Consider the following 9081-nt stretch of genomic DNA (forward strand, 5'->3'; position numbering starts at 1 on the left):
GGTGGAGGATCTAACGATGTAGATACTAACTTTTTGATATATCTTACCCAGGCAAGCCCCGGTGCATAACCTCTACTTCTTTGTAGTTTAAATTATATTTATGCATTAAGTTTTAAGGAGTTGAATGAAACCCACTTGCATATATATCTTTATCATATGAGTCTTACTAGTATAACAGGATCGTGTAGAATGCTATGCTACACGACTCTGGTAGAAGTCGAGTGATTGCCTGTCACTCGCGAGAGATATGAAATATATTATTGTATTATTATCACTTAGAATATATAAATGGTGGAAAGGAAAATGGTGACCTGGGCAAGGATATGGTTTGGGTATGGGTGGGTGTAAGAGGTTGTGTCGCCATGGATGTGGGGCATGGCTTGGTTACACTGCTTTCCCTGTCCGTGTCAGTTAAGGACCGGTCGTTGTATAAGGCATCATGGGCAAGTCAGATTTATTATCCTGAGCACAGACTTGTGTATGGGTGCTTGGAAGACTTTATCGATGTTTTACCACCGATAGCCTGCCACGGGGGTACCTAGGACAGTTGTTCGGGCTTCAGCGAATAGCTGGAATTTGGCGGTTACGCAAAGAGACTCACGATTTATACTGGTTCAAGCCCTCGACTTGGTCGAGTAATAATCTTACAGTCTAGTTTTGGCGTTAGCCTGTTTGTGTTGTATTGCTTTGAGTATCGGGTATGTGTTCTCTTCTTACAATGGGTACCCTCATCAGCCCTTTATAGTCCAGGCGCTGAGAGGTGTTGTTTGTGTCCTATTCGGATACAAGGTCAGAGTCCTAAGCTACGCTTCGGGCACCTTTCCTTGTATAGTTTGAGTTGGAGTTTCGGTTTTGCACGTTGCTTTGCTCCGCGTTCTTCTTGGTGATTGGGCTGTAGGCCTTGTTACCAAGGCCTACCTCCCTGCAGTATGGTCTATGGGGGCCCGTAGGGTTCCCCATCGACAAGCCCTCGAGCATTTCATGATTGAGCTTCAAGGGCCGAGTTGTTGTAGTCTTGATCCGGGTCTTTCTTGAAGTGAAATCTTGAGATGGTCTTTTTTTATTCTTCTTTTGGCTGATATGCACTTTTGCTTGATGTCCTCCGGGTTCTTTTTCCTTTGAGTACAGCGAGTGCAATTTTGCAAAAATTGCACTCATTGAGTGTAGCCCCCGAGCCTTCTATTTTTTGGTACAAAAAGCTAGATGGTCAAAAATTTGAAAATATGTTTTTCTGTGGTAGGTACTTATAGCCCCCAAGCCTTCTCCAGGGTTCTTTTCTGTTGAAAAGAAGCCGGAAGAAGGGTCTTCGATTTGTACTCCTTTGATCTTTATCTTTTGCTGGTCACGGATGGGTCTTGTATAGCCATGAGTGAGCGTCTTCTTTTACTTTTTGTCAGGAATCTTGCTTTTGGGTACTATTTGCCTTTGTTGCTTTGCCTCTTTTGTTCTTTTCCTCTTTCTTTCTTGTGATCTTTAGCCTTGTTTACCTCTGGTTTGCTATAAATACCTTCTTTGTTGGTTGTGGTTCTTCCTTGAGTAGGAAAATTTCTTCTTCAATTCTTTCTTCATTCGTAGATATGCTGGTGTATGAGATTGAGCAGCCCCCAGGGCTTATGCTTGCTTGGTAATGAACATGCTGCTCTATCTATTCTTCTGTGCCTGGGCTGCCGCTGCTGCCGCCACTGGGTTCCTTGTTGCAATATTTAAGAATCTTGCCTCTATCTTATGTCTGAGTTTATTCGGTCCTGTTTGGCCGTCTGTAACCTTTGTATTTATCTTCGATCAATGAGATGTATAATTTTTCTCTGTCTGAGTTCTTTTTCGACTGTAATCCTTTGACATTGTAATTTTGTATGTGATCCTTCATACGTCCCTGAGTTGTTTGTTCAGGTTACTTATTGCTATTGTCATTCTAGGTTGTTGGATAATTCAATGCATGTCTTCACGGGTTGTATTATTGCTTGTGGAATATTCTCTTGGATATGCTTGTCCTTGAGTGCCTGTTCTTTCATGCCAGAGTCCTCTTTCATTGAATTCTGTCTTTTCATTGTGTCCTTTGTTAGATTTCTTCTGTTGGTGCTCCTAGTCCATGTGCACCGCTTCTTTTGCCTATAAATGCCCTTCCGGAGTGCTATTTTGATTCATCGAGCCTTTTGTTGCCTGTTCTGAAAGTCTCTGTAGTTATGAATATGATAGTCTGTGAAGTAGAGCAGTCCCCCGGGCATATTTTGTAGCTTGTTTCGCTCTTTGGGTCGGCGAACCGAGTTGTTTGGAGTGTTTGTGTCGCTCTTTGGTCGAAGTAGTTCGATTGTACCGCTCTTGGGGTAGACGATCGAGTTATTGGAGTGTTTGTGCCCCTGCCTTGGGCAACGTAGTCGATCGTGCCACTCTTGGGGTAGGCGATCGAGTTGTTGGAGTACTTGTGTCCCTTTCTAGGCTGAAGTAGTTGATCGTACCACTCTTGGGGTAGGCGACCGAGCTGTTGGAGTGCTTGTGCCGCTTCTTGGGCGAAGTAGTTGATCGTACCACTCTTGGGGTAGGTGACCGAGTTGTTGGAGTGCTTGTGCCGCTTCTTGGGCGAAAGTAGCTGATCGTACCACTCTTGGGGTAGGCGACCGAGCTGTTGTAGTGCTTGTGCCACTTCTTGGGTGAAGTAGTCGATCGTACCACTCTTGGGGTAGGCGACTGGGTTGTTGGAGTGCTTGTGCCACTTCTTGGGCGAAGTAGTCGATCGTACCACTCTTGGGGTAGGCGACCGAGCTATTGGAGTGCTTGTGCTGCTTCTTGGGCGAAGTAGTCGATCGTACCACTCTTGGGGTAGGCGACCTGAGTTGTTGGAGTGCTTGTGCCGCTTCTTGGGCGAAGTAGCCGATCGTACCACTCTTGGGGTAGGCGACCGAGCTGTTATAGTGCTTGTGCCGCTTCTTGGGCAAAGTAGTCGATCGTACCACTCTTGGGGTAGGCGACCGGGTTGTTGGAGTGCTTGTGTCGCTTCTTGGGCGAAGTAGTCGATCATACCACTCTTGGGGTAGGCGACCGAGCTGTTGGAGTGCTTGTGCCGCTTCTTGGGTGAAGTAGTCGATCGTACCACTCTTGGGGTAGGCGACTGAGTTGTTGGAGTGTTTGTGCCGCTTCTTGGGCGAAGTAGTCGATCGTACCACTCTTGGGGTAGGCGACCGGACCTATATAGCACAACCATTTCTAGGTTGGCTGTTTGCAGGGTAAGTAAGCAATCATACCAGTTCTTAGGGTAAGCAATTGCGCCCATATAGCAACAACCGTTTCTGGGTTGAGCTGTTTGCAGGGCTACCCCTTTTTCCCCAACCTGATTACGGGTTGGTTCTGTCCGTTGGACAGGGCTGTCAGTCATACCATCTCTTTATGGTAGAGTGACAAATGCTAGCTTGGGTCTCCTTACCCAAGAAGCTATTTGGCCGTTGGCCGTCAGTCAGACCATCTCCATATGGTTGAGTGACAAGATTGCCCATGTAGCGCAACCGTTTTTGGGCTGGCTGTTAACAGGGAAGCCCCTTTTTCCCCAACCTGATTACGGGTTGGTTCTGTTCGTTGGACAGGGCTCATATTTGAAGCTGTTCTTCTTGAAGAATCTCTATTTTATTTCTCTTGAAACTTGAGTACAATCTGATTGTACTTAATTGTAGAATCTTTTGAGCTGGCTGATATGCCAAGTGTTCTTTACATGTATTTCATCTGGAGTCATCAACTCGTATGTGCAAGGGTCCTATTGCTGTCTTCACGATGAAGGGTCCTTCCCATGGACTGAGTAATTTGTGTCGTCCATCTTTCTTCTGGATTAGTCATAGTACTGAGTCCCCTGGCTTTAGTGATCAGGGTTGAGTACTTTTGTCATATTGTCTTTGTAACCCTTGCTGATATCTTGCATTTTGTATGATTGCACTGTCTCTTATTTCTTCTATTGAATCAATTTCTAACCGCCTTGTTTCTTCTGCTTCGCCTTCTTCATATTGTTCTATTCTTGGAGATAGCCATATTAAGTCGGCTGGTAGTACTGCCTCTGATCCATAGACCAGAAAGAACGGTGAGTATCCAGTTGCTCTGCTGATCTGGGTTCTTAGACCCCATACTACTTTCGGTAATTCGTCGATCCATTTTCCACCATAATCTTTCAAATCTTCATATAATCTTGGTTTTAAACCTTGTAATATGAGTCCATTTGCTCTTTTGACTTGTCCATTGGCCTGCGGGTGTGCTACTGATGCAAAGTCGATTTCTATCCCACAATCTCTTGCCCAGTATTGGAATTCTCTTGCTGTAAATGGTGAACCAAGATCTGTGATTATTCTATTGGGCATGCCGAACCTATGCATGATGTCTTGTATGAATTCCATTACCTTTTCTACACTGTATTTGACCAAAGGTTTGTATTCAATCCACTTTGTAAATTTGTCGATTGCCACAAATATGTATTCGAAGCCTCCTTTTGCTTTTTTGAGTGGTCCGACTTGATCCAGCCCCCAGCATGAGAACGGCCAAGCCGGCGGTATGCATATTAAGTTGTGAGCCAGCACATGTGATTGCCTAGCAAACATTTAGCAATTCTTGCATATTCTGACGAGCTCTTCTGCATCTTTGAGTGCTGTTGGCCAATAGAAACCGGTTCTGAATGCTTTGCCGACTAGTGTCCTAGAGGCTGCATGATTTCCATAGCATCCTGAGTGGATTTCGTCCAAGATTTCCTTTCCTTTATCTGTCGGAACACATTTAAGCAGTACTCCTGATGATGCTGCTCTTTTGTATAGTTTATCCCCCACCAGAATGTAGTTTTTGCTTCTTCGTACAACCCGAGTTGCTTCTGCTTTGTCTTCGGGTAGTTTCTTCTCTTTGATAAAATCAATGTATGTTTGTCTCCAATCACTTTGTATGACCATGATTTGTCTTGACTGGTCTGGTTCTTCTGCTTGATCTATTTCCATTGGATCTGTTGTCTCCTTTTTTTCTGTGTTTCCGAGTTGTTTGATGGATGGGGCTGTGAGTTCTTCCACAAATATACCAGGGTGGTACTTTTGCTCTATCTGATCCTAATTTGGCTAGCACATCTGCTGCAACATTGGAATCTCTTAGTACATGATGGATTTTGAGCCCTTGGAAATTTTTCTCCAATTTTCTGACTTCTGCACAGTACGCATCCATATTATCTTTTGTACAATCCCAATCCTTGTTGACTTGATTGATTACTACAGCTGAATCACCGTAGACAAGTAGTCTTTTGATCCCAAGCGAGCTTGCAACTCTTAGACCGTGTATTAATACTTCGTATTCTGCCTCATTGTTAGTTGCCTACCAAAGTATTTGTAGCACATATTTTAACTATCTCCCTTCTGGTGATATGAATAGTACTCCTGCTCCAGCTCCTCCTAACTTTAGGGAACCGTCAAAATACATTTTCCAATGATCAAGTATTGGTTCGGGTTCTTTTTGACTTAATTTCTTTCCATTCAGCAATGAAGTCAGGATAATGCTTGAGATTTGATTGCTGTTCTTGGTTTGAAGTCTAGGTTGAGAGCACCGAGTTCTACTGTCCATTTTGATATCCGACCTGTTGCATCTTTGTTGCGTAGAATGTCTTGAAGTGGAAAATTGGTTACCACTATAATCTTGTGTTCATGGAAATAATGTCTCAACTTTCTTGATGATATCAACACTGCATAAAGTAGTTTTTGCACATGTGGGTATCTCACTTTTGATTCTGTTAGTACTTCGCTTATGTAATAGACTGGTCTTTGCATTTTGTATGCGTGTCCGGGTTCTTCTCTCTCAACCACAATTGCTGTGCTGACAACATTCTTGGTTGCTGTAATGTATAGCATCATGTCCTCTTTGTCTTTTGGTGGTGTCATTACTGGTGATGATGCCAAGTATTCTTTTAACTTTTGGAATGCTTCTTCTGCCTCTTCTATCCATTCAAAATTTCCTGTCTTTTTCAATAATTTAAAGAAAGGTAGCCCTTTTTCTCCTAGTCGGGAGATGAATCTATTGAGTGCTGCCATGCATCCTATAAGCTTATGTATGTCTTTAACTTTCTTTGGAGGTTTCATATCTATGATGGCTTTAACCTGCTTTGTACTTGCTTCAATTCCTCGGTTACTGACTAGAAACCCTGAGTAGTTGTCCTGATGGTACCCCAAAAACACACTTTATGGGGTTTAGCTTCCACTGCCATGCTTTTAGATTCTTGAAAGTCTCCTCGAGGTCTTCTATCAATGATCCGGGTTCTTTTGTCTTGATTACTACATCATCAATGTATGCTTCTACATTTCTTCCGACTTGACTCCACAAGCAAGTTTGAATTGCTCTTTGATATGTTGCCCCTGCATTTTTAGCCCAAAAGGCATTGATTTATAGCAATATGCCCCAAAGGGTGTAATGAACGAAGTCTTGCTTTGGTCTTCTTCTCTTAAGGATATTTGATGATAGCCTGAATATCAATCTAGAAAGGATAACAGAGCTGATCCTGCTGTCGAGTTGATGATTTGATCAATCCTTGGTGGGACATATGGATCTTTTGAGCAATGTTTGTTGAGGTCTGTGTAGTCGATGCACATGCACCATTCTTTTGAATTCTTCTTCTCTACTAGGACCGAGGTTGGCAAGCCAATCCGGGTTGATTATTTCTCTGATGAATCCTGCTGCCATGAGCTTGGTGATCTCTTTTTTGATTGCTGCTTTTCTGTCTGGAGCGAATCTTTGTAACTTCTGCTTAACGGGTTTGGACCCTTTGTTCACATCAATTATGTGCTCAGCCAACTCCCTTGGGACCCCTGGCATGTCTGCTGGCTTCCAAGCGAAAATATCTTTGTTGTCCCGAAGAAAGTTGGTGAGCGCGAGTTCATATTTAGGGGTCGAGATTTGCACTGATGATTGCCGTCTTCTCCTAGATCACCAGTCAGTAGGTCAATAGTCTTGGTAGCAGCTTCTTTTGGTGGTGCGAAGTTGCTTGGCTTCTTAGCCGGTATCTTAATCTCATCTGGGTTCATTTCATTGGCCAGCATTGCAATCTCCTTTCCTTCCTTTATATCTTGTAATCTTCAGGATATTTGTACTGCTTGTACGTCGCAATCATGTGCTTTCTTTAGATCTCCTTTCAATGATAATACGCCCTTTGTTGTTGGCATCTTGAGCAGTAGGTATGGATAATGTGGTACTGCCATGTACTTTGTTAAAGCTGGTCTCCCAAGGATTGCAGTGGTAGCATGATTCAAAGTCTGCAACTTCGAATTTGATGAATTCCATCCTAGTATTTGTCTGGTGTGCCAAAGGTGACTGGGTAGGGTTATCTGTCCGAGGGGCATAGCTGCTCTGCCTGGGTACTATTCCATAGAATGGTGTGCTTGTGGGTGTCATTAGACCTTCACAATCTAGATTCATCCTTTTGAGAGTATCTGCGAAAATTATGTTAAGTCTAGGCTCCTCCATCGATGAGTACTTTAGTTACTGCTACTCCTACGATAGTCGGACCCAGTACCAGCGGGTAGCATCCTACGTTTGCTGCACTGGTCCATTGGTCTTCTCTTGTGAAGTGGATGGGGTACTTTGACCAATCTAGATATCTTGGGATGGCTGGTTCAGCTGCCATGATGGCTCTGTGAGCTAGTTTCTCTTGTCTTTTGCTTTGTGTGTTAGGAACACCTAAAATATCACCGCTAATTGGCGTTGGGGTTCTTGATAATCTCCTTCAGCTCTCTTTTCCTCCTTCTTGGATTCTTCTTGCTTTGGCTCCGAGTTGTTTTGATTCCTATTTTCTCTCTTCATGAATTGCCGCTAAAAAGTGCTGCATTCAACTAACTTGTGTCTGGCCCCTGGGTGTATGTGACATGGCATGTTTTCTATGTTTTTCAGCGCTCTTCCTCGGTAGTTGTTACTCTGATAGTTGCTATTACTGTTGTAACCGCTGTTGTTATGGTTGTTGCTATTGTTGTAGTTGCCATTGTGATTGCTACCATTGCTATCATTGCCATTGCCATTGTATCTTCTTTTGTTGTCTGTGGTTGCCACCATATTGTCCTGCCTTGGTCTTTTATCTTGCTGTCTATAATCGGGTCTTCTATTCTCTGGGTTGTCCCTAGCAAATCTGTGCCGAGTTCTTTCTTCTGACTGAAATTAGCTTCTCAACAACCCTCTTGAAGTCTTTATTTGTTCTTGGGTTCTCATTGAAATAGTCCTTGTATTGCCAGTTTGCCTAGATTCCTTCTGCAAAGGCCTCTATCACCTCCCTATCAGTAATGTCGTGGACTTGAGCCCTGAATTCTCTAAATCTCCTATAGTATTCCCTTAGACTTTCTCCTCTCCTTTGCTTTACTCCTTTCAATTCGGCTGTAGTCATTGGATGGGTAATAATGCCTGCGAAATTGTTGCAGAAAGCTTCTTGCAAGTCTTCCCAGTACCTGATTAATCTTGGCCTCAATTTGTCAAACCATTGTAGCGGCATTGCTTCGAGGGCCATTGGGAAGAATAGAGCCTTGATGTCGTCGTCTCCTCTAGCTCATTCAATAGATTGGGAGTAAACCCTTAGCCATTGTCTTGGTTCGACTTTGCCATCATACTTGGAATGATTTGCTGGTTTAAACTTGTGTGGTAGCTTTAAAGTTTATAGTCTTCCTGCGAAACAAGGGAATCTATCGATATGGTTCCGTTCTTCCGTAATCTAGGCGATCTTGCCCTTCTGTAATAAGACCTGTCTTCTTTTAACTCAGACTCTCTGTAGTCATCTTCTTTGTCAAATCTTCTTGATATTTCTTGGTAGCGTTGGCTCAATTCTAGGTTTGTCTCTTTCTTGTTGCTTTGAGTAGTGTTTCTTCCTTCCATTGATATCAGCACTTTCTACTAGTCCTATCCTTTGAAAATTTGATTTTTTGGGTGGCTGCTCCCTTTGTGGCTCTTGTGGAATTTCTTCGTCGAGTTGTTTTTCTGATCCCCCGACTTCTTTCTTCTGGTCTTCCTTTGCTTTCCCGTTATTCGTGAGGGTGTACAACTCCTTTGTTAATTCTTCAATTCTTTCCCTTTTTGTATTTTTTGTGGCTTCTTTTTTCGCCTTCTTTCTGT

Source organism: Miscanthus floridulus, chromosome 2 (assembly GCF_019320115.1).
Source record: "Miscanthus floridulus cultivar M001 chromosome 2, ASM1932011v1, whole genome shotgun sequence".
Taxonomy (NCBI): domain Eukaryota; kingdom Viridiplantae; phylum Streptophyta; class Magnoliopsida; order Poales; family Poaceae; genus Miscanthus; species Miscanthus floridulus.